The following is a 20,687-nucleotide window of genomic DNA, read 5'->3' as shown; positions in this document are numbered from 1 at the left end:
AGAGCAGGGAATCTGTCTACCACCCCAGATGATTTTAATGCAGTCAACCCTGTGTAGAATACTTTTGAAGAATACTGATGTTTCTCTGACCGTACTATAGATGGTGATGGAAAGAATAGACAAATAGAAAACCTTCTTTAGGTTTTACATAAAGTTTAACCTTCTGAACTCAAAGAAGTCAATCAATCTAATGGCTCTAAATTGGGAGATATTGTTTTTTGTTCAGATTTTTAAAATATGTTATTTTTTAGGTTCCAGCAGTGTTGTTTAAGGAATTAGGCAGGGAATGATGGGGCATTACAGCACAAACTACCTGAACACATACGCTTTTGTCTGACGTTTTTTTCTTTACAATGCATCTTTGCTTATCATGTATTCCCCACAAATATCAAATAAAAACCAAGTCACAAGTAATTTTTGAAGAGACCTGGATCAAAATAATTATCCTACTGGATCTCCAAAAGACAACTCATGATTCAAAAAATGCACATATAGACTGGAAGGTTTATTTGAGGGCTGTCAGTAAATCAGAAACTGGATGTAATTTGCAATGTAGTACTCGGTGGCTTTTATCCTCTTCAAAAAAGCTTTTACTAAACTCAATTGTACATTTAATTTTAGATAATCAAACTCAAAACCAAACCAGTGTACATGTTGACATTTTTTTAAGCTGGGACTGAATCTCTAAGAGTTCCCTCCTTAGGCAGAGAAAAGAAGAAAAAAGAGCCCCCTAGATTTTCGGTTGGGCGTGGTTCCTGGATTTGCAATTACGCTGATTTCCCCATGAGTCACACTTGTTCCTAGTATCTGCCAGACTTTCCCTTTTGGATGCCTGAAGAGCAACTTCTAATTGGCAGTGGAATGCTGGAAAGTGATGAGGAAACCATACAACTGTGTCCAACTCAACAAGACAGAGTGACCTGGTGTTTTCGAGCAGAACTTCGCCCACTCGAGTGTGCAAGAAGGACCTAGGGGGCTTGTTCGAACACATTCCTGGGCCCCATCCCCAGATTTCCTGTTCACTACCCTGTTCCCTGAAAATAAGACCTAGCCGGACCATCAGCTCTAATGCGTCTTTTGGAGCAAAAATTAATGTAAGACCCAGTATTATATTATACTTATTATATTATACTACATTACATTATACCTGGTCTTATAGTAAAATAAGACCTGGTCTTATATTAATTTTTGCTCCAAAAGATGCACTAGAGCTGATGGTCCGGCTAGGTCTTATTTTCGGGGAAACACGGTAGGTCTAGGATGAGGTCCATAATTCTACATTTCTCACAAGCTGCCAAGTGATGCACATACTGCTGGTCCATGGACTACATTTTGAGTAGCCCTGGCTAAGAGCAAATTTTCTCGGCCATGGCACTACTGACATTTGAAGCCAGATCACTCCTGGTCATGGGGGCTGCCGTGTGCACCGTAGGATGCTGAGCAGCATCTCTGGGCTCTACACACTAGATGCCAGTAGCACTTCCCCAGGTGTGACAATACAAAATGTCCCCAGACATCGCTAAATGTCCGTAGGGGGCCAAATTGTCCCCATTGAAAAACCACTGGCTTAGAGGATAGATTCTGACTTTAAAAGATCTGTGTTGGAGTCTGGCTGAATATTTTACTGCCCATGTGATTCAGGGTAGCAGTGTCCAAATCGTTAAACCAAGAGGGTGATTGTGCCTCCCCCCTGGGGCTGTTGTAAGGACTGATGAAATATGGATGGATTTGTTAATGTAGCCTGGGGCCTAGCCCCAAAGCAGGGCTCGGTAAGAGGTAGTGAGGTTTTTTTTTTAAGACAGTTTTTGTATGAGTCAACATCCTCCAAACTCTGTTTATCACAGAAGGATGAGTTTCTCTTCTGTCTACCGAGTTAGAGAAATTAGAATGTTAAGAGGCAATAACAAGAACAGAAATCCAACATCTATTGTTATGGTCACGATGCTTAAAACCTAGTTCCATGACTAATATACTCAACATATCACTGTGATTTTGAAATACTCCTGATTTAAGACATAGACGTTTCTTCAGTTGTCTCTAAACCAAAACGTTATGCCAGTTTGTTAAAATCTCTTTTTTTTTGTTTCCCCTTTGCCTTCTTAAAGAACTGACTGCAAAAGTGCTTATTATAAACAATTTTTAAAAAAATTTATTGGGGTGACAATTGTTAGTAAAATTACATAGATTTCAGGTGTACAATTCTGTATCACATCATCTATAAATCCCATTGTGTGTTCACCACCCAGAGTCAGCTCTCCTTCCATCACCATATATTTGATCCCCCTTCCCCTTAAAATCTCTTTCATCCCAATGACCTCAGAAGATAAAAATCAGTTGCTGTCCAGAGAGCAAAAGCAACCAAAGGGGTTGAGATAAAAATTTCACAAGAAACTGGCTCTAAGGGTAAGGCTACATTTACATATATATGTCCTATCCTATCAATACTCTCCCACCACAGAGCACTGTTGTTAGTTTTTCTCTCTCGCCACCAGGAGGAGCAGCAAACTTTCTCACACAGCCACAAGCATTTGGCAGACGTGCATTACACAGGCTGGCAGACCAGAGTTGAATAAAGCTTTTAGTTACTTCCTAACAGAATAAAAATATTTCCTGGCATGAATTCAGCAGAGAAGGCTGTACAAACTACTTCTGTATATAAGGTTCTTTTAAACTTTTCTATTCCAAACACTTCAGCAACAGCTATTTTTGATGCTGGGAGGCAAGAGATGACAAAGTTAATTTACTCTCGGTGCTCTTTCTTTCTTTACATTTAAGAGGAAGCATTAGGAATAAGACAAGTAGAACTTAATGTCACATAAGAGAATGTTCCGTAATTTAGAGATGAGAAAAGTGCACAGCCAATGACCAACAATTATGCAGAAGAGGGTAAAAAAAGGTGAGTTGAAAGAATGTAGAGAGAAACGTCCATCTGGCTCCCTTTAAGCATTCCCAAACCGAGTAGTAAAAGACAGTGCCATTCACACCCCTACCCACTTCCTTCCGTTTTGATCTATTCCATCAGCAAGCAGTGAACACGTTATCACTGTCTTGGTAATTCTGTGATCAATATTCTTAAGACCTTTATTTTTATAATATGTTTTCAATTAGCAATAATCGCGCCTCGGATAAATCTCATTGGCTACGATACTGCCACTGCGCAAAGCTTATAGTATGTTTTAATAGCCTGGTAATTGCTATGGCTTTTGAATGAATAGTAAAGTCCTCCGAGATATAACAACAAACTTTTAGTAGAGGAAACAATGTCCGTAGAATAATTTGAAATGGCTTTGAATGTCTCTGCCCGCTAAAGGCAAAATAGTAAGATTGATGCCAGTGATGATGATGGTGGTGGTACTGGTAGTGTGGGTGGTGGTAGTGATGGTGGTCATGACGAAGAAGATGATAACAATGATCAAGGTGATGGAGATTTTAGCTAAATGTCATGGAAGCCTACTACCATAGGACAGATATTGAGCTAAGCAATTTATATTAGTAGCTAATTAAAATCTCTCCACAACCCTAGGAGGAAAGCACAGGGATTTCTTCATTTATTTGTTTTAAAGTTAGGCTGTGCAGATGATTCTCAAAAACCTTTCAATGCCCCCAAACACAAAGATAAATAAGGAAATAGATATAAAGATTATTGTTAACTAAATACTAAATTAATGATAATTATATAATGAATGTTTTTATTCTCAGCTAAAGTTCCATAGAGCTGTATTTGTGAAGTCTGGCTCCACCTGACAAGTTACTGGCTCACGTTCACTGACATCCAAGTAAAATAAGGTGAGAATACACATACTATATGGATCCTACCATATACACAGAATTTTCTCTTACTACAATCCACTCTTTATCATTTTCTCCACAGTTGTGACATGTTTACAGTGAGTATGCGTTCTAAGTACAAGCCAAACCCATACAGCTTTGTCATCTTAGAACAAACAAAAGATGGAATAATTGCTTGCATTTATGAATCTGAAACATAGACGTGCATATTTATTAACCTGTTTCCTAACACAAAGAGCCATCAAGTTTTTAAACAAACAAGTCAAAGTACAAATGGAACTAATAAAAAAAGCGCAAATGAAAATACACCTATAATAAAAGTCAAAAATAATAAGACTAAAGAAGCTTATACTTACATCAAATTTCACTTGGATTTATGTTGGAAATGTACCTAAATAGAGATGTGGGTGTGGCATCTGTAATCATATTATTAGCAATAATTATTATTATTTTGTGTCTGGATATGTAAACTCTACATTAAACTCTACATTATTTCTTCTTGGCTAAAATTGCTTTGGGGCTTGAGCCAAAGCTACCCCTAAGTAAAAGGCATCTGTCAGATTAGCATTTACCAGAGGATTCCAAAATCAATAAGGCATGTATTTTTAAGAGCCTTTTTTGCTGGCTATCTTTAGGTCAGCAAAGGAAGGAGTTCTAAAGAACCAGAACTGGAAGTTCCACAAATAAACAGCCCACTTCATGGTTCTTCGTGAGGGAAAATCTGGATACTCTCATGGGGATTTTATTGCTGATCTAAAGTGACTTGACGAAACTCAGGATCTCAAATGAAGGAAATCCTTTGGATAGTGAGGGTTTGCCTACTGTCTTCTCGGAGTCAATGCTAAAATTAAGACATTCTAAGTCAAGAAGACTGCTAAAGGGCCCTCCTGGGATATGTTACCTCTCTCTCCCTTCATCTTCTCTACAAAACAACCCAGGGTGAGTATAAAATGCATTCAAAATAACATTTATGTGGCTTTTATTATTGATCTTTGGTCTGTGGTCCCTGCTATTAGCATCTGCACTGTTCTGATCCCAAATTTCTGACCCATATCCAGAATCTGGGACCTCGGATACAAATATCAGCCAATATGATGACTGAAAGGGTAGTCGCGCTCACACATGCCACCTCTCGTAAAATGATAACAAAATAGCTACTTCTTCTAATTTCAGAGGAATGTCCACTTTGTGTATAAAACTCAGTTGGCTATGGCTTATGAAGAAATAGGCTAAGAAGTGACGAAACTTCAGGAAATATGAGGACTGAAGAAGGGAGAAATTATCAAACTATAAAAGGAAATAGACTTTGGGTTGGGAAAAGAGAACAGGGTGTTTCCCCGTGCCTCTGAGCATAAACTAGAAAATATACAAAGCCTATTTACAGATTTTTCCTGATTCACACACAGTTGAAATTTGGAAAGAGTAAATAAAGGAATTTTAATGCTTGAAAAAAGTGCAAAGAACGTTGTAAGATTGGTGTGGAGAAAAAAGATGAATAAAATAAAGATAAAAAAATAACACTTATGGGATGGTCACTGAAGTGCCCAAAAACCATACGAGAGAATTAAGCATTTCAATCGCAGATAAGGTCATGGGTCTAAGATCTATCTGCTGTCAGGACTTACCTAAAACAATCTGATGGGCACCCCTGTAGCCAAGATCTTGTCTCTAAAACTCTCCCCACTGAAAAGAACCAGGGATCCCTGGAGAATAAGCAAATCCACAGATTGCAGCAGGAAAAGCACGAGGGACCAGGTACTCTCGGTTGTCACCAGGAAGCATGAATGCTTTCAAGGATGGTGGTAGGTGGACAAATGGGCCAGCCAAGAGTTCTCATTAACAAAGGTATGACAATCTAAACATCAAAAAGGAAAAAGTAATTCTGCAAGAAGCCATGAGAACACAATGATACTCAAAATCAACAAGTAACATGCTGTGCTCAAGAAAGATGTACATGATTTCCCCCTAGGAATGTTTACTGCAAATGCTACACACGGAGAAATCCAAATACATGCTTGTCAACTTCGAGATTTGCTGAATTCCTTCGGGTCAAAGTGAGCAGGAAAATGTTGCACAGGGTGTTTCAAACGGGGTGGAGAGTGCAGAATAGTGGTTCTCAATCCTGGCCACACATGAAAATCACTTGTGGCAATTTTTTAAAAATATCAATGCCTGGGTAATATCCCCAATCAAATCAGAATCTCTGGAGATGGAACTTGGACCCTGGTATGTTTGAAATTTCCTAGAACATTCTATAGAGGGTTGAGAACCACTGGTCTGGAATCTAGGGTGGTTAGCTATCCTGGGGACTTTCCTGGTTTTACCATGCTTCTCCGAAAATAAGACCTAGCCAGACAATCAGCTCTAATGCGTCTTTTGGAACAAAAATTAATATAAGACCTGGTATTATACTATATTATATTACATTATATTATATTATACTATACTATACTATATTATATTATGTTATATTATACCTGGTCATGTATTATAGTAAAATAAGACCAGGTGTTATATTAATTTCTGTTCCAAAAGATGTATTAGAGCTGATGGTCCGGCTAGATCTTATTTCGGGGAAACACTGTAGCACTGAAAGTCCTATGTCCCAGAAAATCCTCAGTCCTGGGCAAACAAGCATGATTGGTCACTCTCTTCAATCAGGCGATAAAAAGTTGTCACAGAAATTTTCACTAAAAATCAGATAACAAATTACTGTAAACATATTGGATATAAATGGCCACGATTCTCCAGATTGCAGGAAAAGATTGAGGCTTTCAAAATACTACTACTATCTAAGTGACTGTAGTACAACAAAGACCCACTGAGGTTGAAGCATCTAGAGATTGACAAACTCTAGTTCTTGGTGCCTTGGTCCAAAATTTCTGACTGAAGACCCTGAATTCAAAACTTTGAAGCCACATTCTCAACCAATAACTCTGCATCCACAATCTCTGCTTTCCTCATTCGGGTCAGTAACCTTGCAACTCTGAAAAGTATACTATCACCAATTCTAAGGCCAAGGCGAAGGCTAATGTTAATGCTGGTGCTGGTACTCGTACTAGTAATAATGGTAGTGCTAGTATTAGTATTAACATGGGTACTAGTGTGAATGCTGCTACTAAAACTACTGCAGCCACTAATATTGCTGTTGAAACGAACACTACTGTCAATACTAATGCTAAGCACTGCTACTACCAACGATACTACTAATAGTACTACCACTCCTACTACTGCTGATCCTAGTAATAATACCAATGTATTAACATGAGTATGAACAGTGTTAATGCTAATATTAATGCTAGTGCTGGGACTAGTATTAATGCTAATGCTAATACTAACACAATCCCTAATATTAGCATTACTAGCAATGTCGCTAATGCTAATGCTGGTACTGGTACTTTTACTCGCACTAATACTGTACTATTAGCACTAATCCTTGTGCTAGTATTAATTTTAACTTTCATATTAATACCCATACTATTGCTAATGCTGGTACTAGTACCAATACTAATATAGGCACTAGTACTAATATCAATAAACTATACGGAGCTAATAAAGAAGATTAATAAAACTTTTATGTTAATACTATTGAGCTGGGTAATGATAACTTCTGGAGTCCACATGTAAAGATATACAAGTTTTATTTGATCTTTAAGGTCTGAATTGCTTGGGAGAATCTGACATTGTAAACTCATGATTCTATTTAAAGTACTTGGGATTTAATGATTTAAGTCTGTAATCATTATTGAATATTCGAGGAAATCTGATATATTAAATGTGGGACTTTCGAGCTCATAAGAAATATTTAGATGCTTGGTGAAATTTTAATGGTTAGATTTGAAAGTCTGACTGGCTGGTATTTAAATGATCAACAGAAAAGAGGTTTTTTTCCCCTTTTACATGAATGCAAACATGTTAAAATTTACGAATAAAATGAGATTTTACATGGATCTTAACTGTTTACAAAAGTGTTTCTGAAAGTCTAACTTGATATGGATATACTGAGTGCTACACAACGCAGGACTCAATGGTAGTATTCTTGTACACACACACACACACAAAAGCTCAGGCTTTCATAAATACAAGTGGTGTGATGTTTCTGGAACAGGTGTGCTGCAGTGATCTCAGAGAGGACAAGAAAGCAAACACAATTCCTGGAAAGTTAGAAGAAAAAGACAGAGCAGGCACAATAAATCCATCCTTAAGTTTGAAAGCAAAGGCCAAAGGGGGCTCCCACATTCTCTGTGCACTGAGAGCCTCCACTACAAACCCACCAGCCTGAATCCAAAAGGCCTTTTTGCAGAGGTACAGATACTCCAGTTGAGAGCATGTGACATTAGTTCTATCAAGGAAGCAATTTCTGATTTATTTTGGAAGAGCTATCTGAAGAGACAAGACGAAAACTGCTGGTAGGACTTAGCAGAAATACTTTCAAGCACGCCAAGGATAAAGATCATTTAGATATTATTTAGAAGTGCAAAGGCTGCCAGAGACAACACAGTTTAAGGAGAGGCTGGCTACACCGTTATAAGGCAGGTGAGACCATCTTGTGGGAAGGGGAGAGGTGAATCTAGACGTGACGAGATGCCTGAGGCCTGGGATGGTTGACCTGGCCCAGAGCCACCAGCCATAATAGGAATCAGGGAGCCCTGCAGACATGAGGTGTCGCATTTAAATGCTCAGGTGGGGCAAACAGAGACATAAGAGCATACATTTTAAATAACTAACTAATGCACAATCAAAACACACTGGTCTCAAATTAAAAATAACATGCAGGTGAGGATCAAAAAGCAAAGGGATCAGCGTCAAGTGAAATATACTCTCCCAGCCCCTTGAAACACACCGAAGAATTTGCAAAAGAGGAGCATGTCATCTAAGGATGGAAAAAATGAATGAGAGGGAGCACCAAAAAAATAAAGAAAATTAAGCTATAAATAGCAGTAAGGAGAAAAAATAGAGGCAAGTGATGATGGGAACTGGTGATAATGATCTGCTGGCAGAAGAAGAAATACCCGGTTAAAAACAAAAGGTTTTTCGGGTGGAGTGAGATTCACAGTTGAAACGAAGGCAGCAGTCAAAAGAAGGGCATGGATTAAGTGGGTTGCATTGAGCCAGCAGTTTCCTTGCGAGTCCAGGTCTGAGCAAAGGAAAAACACTTGAAAAAAATCATTTGGTTAAAGATGTAATAATAAAGGACAGCAAAAGAGTTTGACCAGCCCTTTGCAGATAGGAAGAAAACAAGCCACAGGTAAATGTGGGAAATTGATCAATGAAGGAAGGATAAAGGCAGTGAAGCTCTATGTGCTCACATCAGCGGGTGTCAGCTCCACCTCCACTCGACAATCGCTTGGGCAGCTGGAAAAACACACCTATGCCCCACCCTCAACAATTGAGCTGGAATCTCTAGGTGTTCCTGCCTGAGCATGACATTTCTCCAGCTCCCATGCGTTTCCAGTGTGTAGCCAGAGTTGAGACCCACTGCTCTGCATGTACAGGGTGAAAGCATGAGGTCCCATGTCTCTACATTATCAGGCCAAAGCAGCCACTTGCACCTGAAACACTGCAGTCATTGTGGCCAAAGTCATTTCCTTAGTTGAACTTGGCAAATAAATGCCTTGATTTTCCACTTGACTTAAGGACCTTTAAAATTCCAAGGGAAGAAAGGAAAAAAAAATTCTCAACTAATTGTTTTAAATATTTGTAACCATCTCTAAGTAGAAATCCAATGTACCAGTACTCTTCACATTGATAACAACTCACCTAGTCACAAAACAGAAGCTAGCAACACTGAGAAATATAGTGCCTTACTTAGATCATAAAATATCTACTGATTCTTTTTCTGCTTTCATCTCTGCCCTACATCAGCGGTTCTCAACTGGGGACAATTCTGTCCCCCCAGGGGACATTTGGCAATGTCTCAGATATTTTTAATTGTCATAATTGGGGACGTGCAACTGGCCTCTAGTGAGTAGAGACCAGGGATGATGGTAAACATCCCACAGTGCACAGGACGCCCCACCCCCAACACAGAGTGATTGGCCCAAAATGTCAATATGTGCCTCAGCTGAGAAAGCCTGCTCTAAAATCAATAGTTAACATTTCCACAAATAATAACTAATATTCTCTGCCTTCCAATCTGAATGCAAATAAAACAAGTTTCAACATGTACAAATTATATGCCAAATTCAAGAAAACTAAAAGGCCCTCACAGAAAATTAAACCACTAATAAAATTATTTTCTGGGTTTACCACAATGAGAGATCAAGGACTGGAGAACCACTATGCTGAAGTGAAAACTGGATTGCAAATTGAATTTGATTGTTGAAGTTGAGTTTACAGTCAGGCAAATTGAGAGTCCTTCAAATAAAGACTTACTTCTAAAGAGCATGCTTTAGCATCAATATTTAATAATTGATACGTAAAATAAAACACTCATGTTGAGTAGTACATTTTAAACTCCTCAAATCATATATTTGTAGAAAATAAAGGGTTTTTAAGCTATACAATTAAATTCATTTCTACCAAACAACTTAGTAAAGTTACTCAATCTATGGAACTCAAAACAAAAGTGAGATATTAAGACACTTTTCAGGATTGCAAAGCAAGTAGACAGTGAGATATAATATAACCTCCAACTATGAGAAAGTGGGTGTGCTTAGAGCTGGAAAAATGGTCTTATCTGGCTTCAAGACAAAGAAAAGTAATCACCTCCAGTCCCCAATGTGTGGTAACAGTAATGTTAAATGGGAACTAGAAGATTGTTTTAGATAAAGAATTACAAATTATTAAGATTATTCATTATAAGTCAGGAAGCACTGAAACAAAACCAGGAGTTCCAAAACAGGCATTTTAAATAACTGATGAAAACTGTTTCCACGTGCTTGCTGGTTATCAGTTACAGAGGGCCTTCAAATTGGACCGACCGGTGGTTGTCAAAGTTGGCTGTCCATTCTACTCTTATCAGTTGGGCTTTGGGGGCTTCTTCTTAACGATGCCCAGGCTCCTCCCCATACGACATACATGAGAGTCTCCGGGGTGGGTATGGCCTGGCCTTTGGTATCATACTGTGCAGCATATTTCAAAATGTTATGTATGTGGGGATTGCCTGGGGATCGTTCTAAAAATGCAGATTCTGACTGAGTGGGGCTGGGTGTATCTGAGATTCTGAATTTCTTAACACCAACAGTGCTGGCCTAAGGGCCACACTTTGAATAGTGAGTGTTCAAAGCTTCCTGGATGATTCTAATATGCAGCCACCCTTGAGAACCATCCGTGGTTGAGCTCTGAGCTTTGGGTTGGGTGCTAGGTGGGCATAGAAATGGAATAGATAATATAAAGCGGTATTCCTCAAATAAGGAATTACTCTCTCCTAATTCAGAGCTTTCACTGTCATGCAATCCATATATCGTTGTCTCAACTTTCAAAAGCAAAAGAAAGGGTCAGAATTTCTAAAGGGAACAAGTTGCAACATGATGTGTACCGAAACAATCCTGTGTACGCCTATGGAAGGACAGTCCTTTCCATGTCGACCTTATGTCAGTGTAAGCAACATGCCCGTCTTAGCATTTGCTGTTCTCTCTTTTGGAATGCTCTAATTTCAGCGGGAATTCTACATTGGCTGCCTCCTTCTCATCATTCAGGTCTCCTCCTCCCAAGGTACCACTCCCAACCCCATCCCATCACTCTCATTTCCTTATCCTAGTTTTCTTCAGGTATTTATTGCTAATTAATTCATCAATAACAATAAGTGATTAGTGGACTCAAAGAAACCCACAACCATCCCAAGCCCGGCTGAAACATGACTGCATCCTGACTATTGGTCAATATAGGGATTACAGGGGAGATAAATCCTAAGGGGATAAAAAGCAATAAATGATCTTAAAACTCCAACTGGCTGGAAATTTTTTGAAGTCTTTACATTTATAGAATAACCTCTCATCGATGATCTCATTTGATGCCTAGGAAAAACTCATGAAGTAGAGTGGGAATTATCCCCATTCTCAAGATGGAAAACTAAGTTTTTGAGATGCCACAGAGCACAAAAGTAACAAAAGTAGGAATTGAAGGCAGACCTCTATTCTAAATCTTAGGTCTCTTAACTTCACCCAGCCGTCTTCTTTATTTTTCAACATGCTTTTAAAAACCAAGCATGCAATTCTGAGAACGTGCATACATTTGAACTAAATATTTAGAGCAAATTTGGTCCACCACCATCTAGAATGGGAAAGTAAGGGCCAAAAACCCAGTCCCATTGGCATGTTCATCTCAACCCTTCACCCTACTTTCTCCCTGTGATTGTTGATGGGTGGAAAGCACTCAGAATTTTCTGAAACAGAAACTGCCAAATTCAGGAAATAGTTCACTTGTGATACCCACAGTTTTAAAGCAATCATTAATTTTTTATTTAGAGGAAATGGAAGCTTTAATTTTCATTTATTCCAAAGATTGTAAAAATTGAATAACAGAAACCTAAGAGATTATATGATAATGACTACAAATCTATCAGAAAGCAGTTTAAGATTTTTAAGTCTTCACTTTTTCCAATTGAAAAAAGTAATACACGCTTGTTTTAAAAAATAAGGAAACAAGAGCAAAAACAAAAAACACCAGAAATTTGCTATACAAAAGAGGAACTCCATATAGCTGCACCCCCTAAAGAAGGTCAATGTAAATGATAATGATATGAATAATAATTTAGCTTTATAAAATGAATAAGTTCTGGGGATCAAATGCATATATGAGTATTATTTCTACTACACAAACCTCACACATCCCATGAATCTTTTCCCCAAAGTGTGTATTTATATGCCATGCCATGGATGAGCCTCAAAAACATGATGCTGAGTGAATGAAGCCAATCACAAAAGGTCACATATTGTACGATTCCATTTATATGAAATGTCCATAAAAGGCAAATCTTTTGAGCTAGAAAGTAGATTAGTGGTTGCCAGGGGCTGGGGATGGGAACAGGGAGTGACTGCTAATGGGAAGGACTGATCTCATTGGGGTGATTGAAACGTTCTAAAATTGGACTGTGGGTATATGTCTGCCCAACTACGTAAACTTATTAAACATCACTGAGTTGCACACTTAACCAGGGTGAGTTTTATGATATGTAACTAATACGTCAATAAAATGATTTTAAACATATGCATTAATAAGAGAATCAAAAAGTACTTACTTGCAAATGAAGGACTGAAATCAATCTTATACTCTCAAACTTGTAATAAATTAGTAATACTATCGTATATCCTTTTTCTTTTGAGGTCGCCCTCTTAGAAAAACCAAAATATAATCAATGAGAACAAACACTAATTTTTTTTTACTATGTGCTCCGAATTCCCAGTGATCTGACCAAGCATCCATCGATAGTTAATATAGAAACATCCCATTGATCTAGACACCAGACTTTGAAGAAATTCAACTTTCTAAAGTCAGAAGCACAAAAGACATCTGAACAACTATCAGCATTGCCTCCAGAATTTATGGGGCCCCGGGCGAAATGAAAACGTAGGACCTCTAGCTCCAAAAGTATTCAGAAGTTCGAGATGGTGACAGCAGAGCATGGAACCAATCCCAAGGCCCTTTGGAACATGGGCTCTGAGTGACTGCTCCGGTCTAACGCCCATACAGCTCGTCCTGCCAACCAAACTAGTTACTACAAAAGCTCTGGGCCAAGGCCACACGCTTTCCTTAAGAACTTTATTGTGTCTTCGGACTCTCATTTGTTCTTCTTCAAATGCATACATAGCAGACTTGGTCATCTAAGTCATGGATGTGGGCAATCGGAGTCCTTAAATGAGAAATGAGTGAAGGCTTTCAGAAGGACGAAGCCTCCCTCTGATGGGAAACATGAAAAAAGAAACACTAAAGAGCCGACCCCGGTATATGAATTATTATAATGAGGCCGGGAAAGAGTAACCTTTTCCATTACACTTTTTGTTTGCAAAAAGAATGACATATGATACATTTTAGAGAATATTTATCAGAAAAAGTTAAGACTGAATGGGGCAGTAGTGTGCTAGTGAAATTTAATAACTGATTCCAGGGGAAAGCCTAGATTTTGCAACTTTTGTCAATTTCCATGGTGTGCACGCTCCCATGGTGGCAGATTTCATGGTACCAAGGTAAGTAAATGGAACATGGAGTTGGAAAGAGATGCACACAATTTGTCCTCCATCCAGCGCAAGCCAGCTCTAGCAGTAGAAGGAAATACAAAACAGGCCCAAGGCTCAGGCGGAGAAATAAAATACAATTCTGTTCCCTAATAACACATTTTGTTCCAAGGGTTAGCAAAAGAGAAGGTAACTGTTGCTATTTGCTAAAATGAGATTTTAATTCCAGTGGCAAAATCATCGTGGATAATCAAAAATTGACTACATAACTATTTCCCTTGTCATTTTCCTTCCAAAAATAATTATTTCTGAATGATTTCACAGTTAAAGATTGTATGCTTAAAGAGCAACCAATTGTAAAAAGAACTGAAAATTATGCCAGTGATATGGCTCTAAAAAAATAGTAATATTTGTTTTTAAAAAGAGTGACATGGCCAAGTAAAACTATTTCCTCTTTCCTGTTCTAATGTTTTAACCTATGAATCACCGTGTAGGAGCACAATTATCATACTAGAGACAAAGAACTCTTCCTCTTCGCAGCAAGCCTAAGACTTCACTATCCGTTTTAGCTGCTTCCCATAGCAAAGAGGGTAAATGGAATGTTGCGATGCAAACATTTCCAATCACCATAGACTATGTTGAGAACCTAACCCACACCACAGCTCCCACCTCAGGAGAACTTGAAAACCTCTTAAAAGTCAAGCAGTCGACCACATTCTGACTCTGGCAATGGCGCCACACAAAACTTCCTAGATGTAGCAACCATCTTGTTCACCCAGCACATCCCACATTTCCCAACTATTCTTCAGTGGTCCTTTTTTTACCTAGAGGCGACAAAGAGAGGTCTGGGGTGATTGCCCCTCTTACGGTAGCTGCTCCCTCCTCCAAAGTGAGCAGGGGTTAAAGTTATCTTTTCCCATTACCTGGTAAAACTGTATGAACCCACTTATTTTTTGAAAAGTATTTATCGAGTGCTTATTATATCCAGGCACTGTTCTGGGACTTATAATTTTGTTATTCTTCTTAGGTACTGGTCCAAATTCTTACACAGTACTTGGAAGGCAAGGTAACATAGCAGTCCGTTTTTAAAAGAGTTCTGGAATGAATGCCAAGAGGAGAAACACTGACTTACATTAAAGGAGCCTATACAACTGTGATTATCCTCATTACATCTGTTTAGCATAAGCTCTATTTAAAAAAAAAATCTCAGAGGCTGCATGGAGATTATTAGTTTTAATCCAGTATCTTCTCTGCCTTTATAACTTGCTGTTATGAGCAGATGCAATGTCCTATTTAATTTGAGACCCTCTGGCATGGAATAATAGGTTTATTAACACTCATTACTCGGCCCATTAAAATACACACACACACACACACACACACACACACACACTAAATGATCACGCATGGCAGAGCTACCATCAGTAGGAGCTGCTGGTAAATGGGGCCCATCTTTGGGAAGCCGCTGCCCAGTACACGAGGACAGGTTTCTCAGTCTTGGGAGTAGCCGATGATTCAAGCATCTGCCATGAGATGTCCCTGCAACGAACCATGACAAGAAACCCCTTCTCATGGAAGCTGCCTCCAGGGTAGAAAAGTTAGTGTCAGGCTGCCAAACTGTGGACATGTCTGAGGTGTTTGGACCTCTCTTCCATGAGCCATCCTTGGTGTCCCGAGATACTTGGACATTGTTGATCTTTCCATACACTCCTCACCAAGAGGAGAGAACGATAACTTCCAAGACTACTAGGAGCACTGCAGTGCCTGCAAGTCTGGGGAGGCAGGAGCAGGGATGGAGAGCCCACACATTATCTAGGCCATGGAGGCACATGGGGAAGGGTAGCGTGTAAGGGGCAGAGCACATGTGTGTGGATGATATATGCCTACGTGTATAATATACTGCATTAGTATATGTCATGAAAATGTAATGTAACATACCGTGTTTCCCCGAAAATAAGACCTAGCCGGACCATCAACTCTAATGCATCTTTTGGAGCAAAAATTAATATAAGACCCTGTCTTATTTTACTATAAGACTGGTTCTCATATAATAATATAATATAATATAATATAATATAATAAATATAATACCGGGTCTTACACTAATTTTTGCTCCAAAAGATGCATTAGAACTGATTGTCCGACTAGATCTTATTTTCGGGGAAACACGGTATGTGATCTATACTGTATAAAATGTGGTATGGCTAATGCATTATACAGACCAGAGAAAATATAGGTGACAATGTATAATATATTTTATCTCTCACAGTTCATTTCATTGCTTTCCTAGGCCGTAGGAGAAAACCTGCAGCCAATTGCCCCCTAAAACCTGGAATGTCAGGCCAACAGAATCCCCACACTGGTAGCAACTTAATGATTGCATTCTTTGAGAGACAGCATAAGCAGGTACTCTGGTGCCCAATGGCATGAGATTACACTAACTACGTGGGTGACTGCAGGCAAGTTACTAAAGCGCTCAGTTTCCTCATCTATGAAATGCAGATAACAAGTGTACATGTTCTCTAAGATCGTTGTGAAGATTAAAGAAGTTAGTATTTGTAAAAATCCTAAACCAGTGCTGGTAAATAGTAAGTGCTCTGTGAATGCTTATAAAATATCAAACCCACGAGAGAGTATTATTGTCCTTCTGTCTTCACAGAGTCAATAAGAATTTCACTCGTGTCTATCTAATAGGAACACACGATTCATTCTCAGTTTCTTAGTTTTTCTTTACCATAAATAAACCAGTTTTCAGAGTTAAAACAAATCACAGAAGTAGTAAATCATTGTTAAAACTGATGTGATTTACAAACTAGAGGGTTAGTGCCACTTTCTTTTCTTGAATACATCAGGTGATCAATAACATTCTCCTAAATACAAGAAATTCCTTTATGCACCTGTTTTGGGATTGTTGGTGTTGACATTTTTACATTAGGTAATTAAGAACTGAGATGAAAACAATTTGATACTATTGTTAACTCACTAAAAGGCAGAATATAAGATGTATTTTAATGATCATATTCTCATATTTGGATAATTGTGCCTTCATATGGCTAACAAGTCTTTCATTTCAATAGTCTGTAATTTGATTCTTTTCATTTTTGACATTATTTAGGGATTCCAAATGTCTTCACTTCTCTTGACCACTGACTGGTAGTGGACGAAAGACAAACACAAAACCAGACTGACTGCAGGTGAAAACAACATATGGACAACTTATTTTTGAGTCCAGAGGAATTAATATTTTAGAAGGTGCCTTTTCTCTCCTTAGCCTAAGAGTCTCAAGCAGTGTTTATACTTACAAGTCAACAGATTAACATTCTCGATGATTCACTGTTTCAAAATAACTCACATTGTACTTCCAAAGTCAGGGCTAGAAATATTGCTGGCATTTATTTCCTTAAGTATACTTGCTAAGTGGTACTGAGACGCAAAAGCCCAAGAGCAAAATCAGTTTCTACATTTGGTTTAAAAAGTGGACACACACAGAGATCTGTTCTTTCTCTAAAATAGAATGTATTTAATAGTAGGCTTCAGTGATGTTTATAGTATGACACTGTGGAAGGGAGATAATCAATATGAATGCTGAGAAGCAAATGCTGTTTCTTGAATAGGCACCTGTCCTCCAGAAATGGGCTGATATGATTGTATAATATATGCATCCCCCACAAAACAAAGCTGTTTCCTATTCATAGCCTTACCACTTAGTAGTTCCTGGCACACAGTAGGCAATCAAAAAACATTTGCTAGGATAAAGATTGAACAAATGGATCACCATCTTAAGTAGCTTGCAGTCAAGTTTGAGAAGTGAGACTAACATATATGAGATAATTCATCCTGAAGACAAATAATGACATCAACAGATTTGTGTAGCTAAAAATGTCAGAGGATGTGGAGAAATCGGAACCCTCATACACTGCTGGTGGGAATGTAAAATGGTTCAGCCACTTTGGAAAACAATCTGGTGGTTCCTCAAATGGATAAACATAGAGTTACTATATGACCCAGCAATTCCACTCCTAAGTTTTTCATTTCAACAGAAATGAAAACATACATCTACACAAAACCTTGCACACGAATGTTCACAGCAGCATTATACGCAACAGCCCAAAAGTGGAAACAACCCAAGTGTCCATCAACTGATGAGTGGATGAACAAAATGTGGTCCATCTGCACAATGGAATGCTATTTGGCTATGAAAAGGAATAAAGTTCTGACACATGCTACAACATGGATGAACCTTGAAAACATCACGCTGAGTGAAAAAAGCAAAACACAAAAATCTACATATTGCATGATTCCATTTATATGAATTATTCAGAAAAAACAAGTCTATAGAGGCAGAAAGTAGACTAGTGCTTGTCAGGGATGGGGGCGAAGTACTGAAGGGAAATTGCAGGGAATTGACTGCTAATTGATGCATTTCTTTTTGAGGCGATGAAAAATGTTCTAAAATGTGTGGTGATGGATGTACCACCCTGTGAATGTACTAAAACCTACTGAATTGTACACTTTAAAAAGGTGAATGTTGTGGTATGTGAATTCTATCTCAATTTTTTAAAACAAGGTGCCAAAGAGGGATGGGTGCAGGAATTCGGTGGAGATAAATACCAGGGGTGCTAAAAAATTGTATACACATGACTTGCATTCATCTTTTGTTGTTGGTATATATTGAGTATTACAATGTTAATACAGTTTTTTTCTTTCTTAAAATGTGTATCCATTTTTGGGGGGCCCCTCTGTATATTGATAAAGTTGCGAAGACCTTCAGAGACTTCCAGGAGAACGTGTGGATTGAGCTAGGTCTTCAGGAATGCATTGGATGTAAGTATGAGGAGGGAAGGCATTCCAGATGAGAGGGAGATGATGACAAAGTGAGGCTGGCCATTGCTCCTGTCATGAATAGAAAGGCCAACATACGTTGCAATAGCATCGTCAATGAACTTGGGGTCTCACCGGCTACAAAAGTTACATCTGCCTCTGCTTCAGATGGAATTCACAGCTAAAGAACAGGAAGCCGAAATGCAGAGCATCTAAGCCTCTACTTTCACATTTGTGGCTTACCATTTTCCCTTTAAAACAGTAACTTTTAGTTTCAGGTATTGAATGTCAAATACAATTGAAAAAATAGCACGGGGATGTAAAGTACAGCATAGGGAAAACAGTCAGTAATATTGTAATAACTGTGTAGTGTGTCAGATGGGTATCGGACTTACTGTGATCACTTTGTGAGGTATATAAACGTCTAATCGCTATGTTGCTTTGTACAGCTGAAAATAATATAATATTGTATATCAACAGTAATTGAAAAATAAATTTTTAAAAATTAAAAAAAAGCACTTTTAGATTTCTACCCCAGCGGATTATTGAAAGAAATCCCAGACGTCCTATCATCTCATCCAGAAATATTTCAGTATTAGACTTTTACTGTTTAACATTAACCTAGCTCGAACTTTCACTGTATAATGATACTTGTCCTGTGACTATGCAGCATTCAATCTTTTCCCAATATTTGAGGGTCTGAGTTTCAAGAACGGAGATGTCTATGCATCTAGGGGGACAGCAGTGGCAGCTTCTAGTCATGTAAATAGATTTGGAAACCGTGTTTGTTTTGATAGGTTTCCAATAGTTTACTATTAGACATGAGAGGTCATGCCTCCACTTGGAATCAGCTCCATTCAGGAGACTGCATCATGGTGTTGCATAGCAGAATGCTATTTAAAAATAACATTCTCAACACATTCATCAACATTCCAAAAATACTCTACTTGGCTCTGATGGCGGGATCTGAGAACAGGCTGGTCATGATGACCACAAACTTTGGGAGGAATTCTTGCTGAAACACAGCTCTGTGGGGCAAAAGGGAGAAAGCAGGGACTTCTTTGGATCAGAAGGTCATTCAAGGGTGGCTAATCCAGCCTCCCACCCAATAAACAAATGTCCTCAGACAGCCCTTATAGGTAGGTATCACCTTGACCTTAACTTTATGTCCAGTCAGCTCATGACTAGACAGTTTTTACCTAGATGGTCCTAATAGCCTGGCCAAAACCTTAAATGAAGAGAGACAACAAAAACTCTAGAAAAATACATAATGTCTAGAGCACGTTCCTCAATCTCACACTCTTGACATTTAGGGCTGGATAATTCTTTGTGGTGGGGGCTGCCTTGTACATGGTAGTTATTTAGCAGTGTCACTGGTCTCCACCCACTAGATGCCAGTAGCACACCACCCCACCCCACTTGTGAAAACGAAATATGTCTCTAGACACTGCCAAATCACCTCTGGGGGTAAAAATGCCTGGGTGAGAACCAACGGTCTACAGTGTACATGATGCTGGGGGAACAGATTTACCAGAGCACATCTATTAGGCATGCATTACTAATACTCAACTAATTATTCTGACCCTTCACTTTTTTTAATGGTTTTCCGGGGTGTTTCTTTATGAGCTGGCATACTATGCAATGTTGATGCCCTCTCAGACCACAACAGGAAACTGTTTCTATTAAAAAACAAACAAACGGGCCAGCCCGGTGGCTCAGGCGGTTGGAACTCCATGCTCCTAACTCCGAAGGCTGCCGGTTCGATTCCCACATGGGCCAGTGGGCTCTCCACCACAAAGTTGCCAGTTCGATCCCTCGAGTCCCGCAAGGGATGGTGGGCAGCGTCCCCTGCAACTAAGATGGAACCCGGCACCTTGAGCTGAGCTGCCGCTGAGCTCCCGGATGGCTCAGTTGGTTGGAGTGCGTCCTCTCAACCACAAGGTTGCCGGTTCGACTCCCGCA

At 38.9% G+C, this 20,687-nt stretch overlaps 1 protein-coding gene and 1 non-coding gene across 3 annotated transcripts in view; both read right to left on the bottom strand.

Moving 5' to 3' along the window:
• The window catches only part of ARHGAP6 (Rho GTPase activating protein 6), a 449,126-nt gene that overhangs the window by 195,503 nt on the left and 232,936 nt on the right, over window positions 1-20,687 (bottom strand). The window lies entirely within an intron of this gene.
• On the bottom strand, window positions 3,028-3,165 carry LOC117030542 (U4 spliceosomal RNA). Its single transcript, XR_004424412.1, has one exon. It is a non-coding gene; the product is annotated as a U4 spliceosomal RNA (small nuclear RNA).

This window comes from Rhinolophus ferrumequinum, chromosome X, assembly GCF_004115265.2.
Source record: "Rhinolophus ferrumequinum isolate MPI-CBG mRhiFer1 chromosome X, mRhiFer1_v1.p, whole genome shotgun sequence".
Lineage (NCBI taxonomy): Eukaryota > Metazoa > Chordata > Mammalia > Chiroptera > Rhinolophidae > Rhinolophus > Rhinolophus ferrumequinum.
This window is presented reverse-complemented; position numbering and strand designations above follow the sequence as displayed.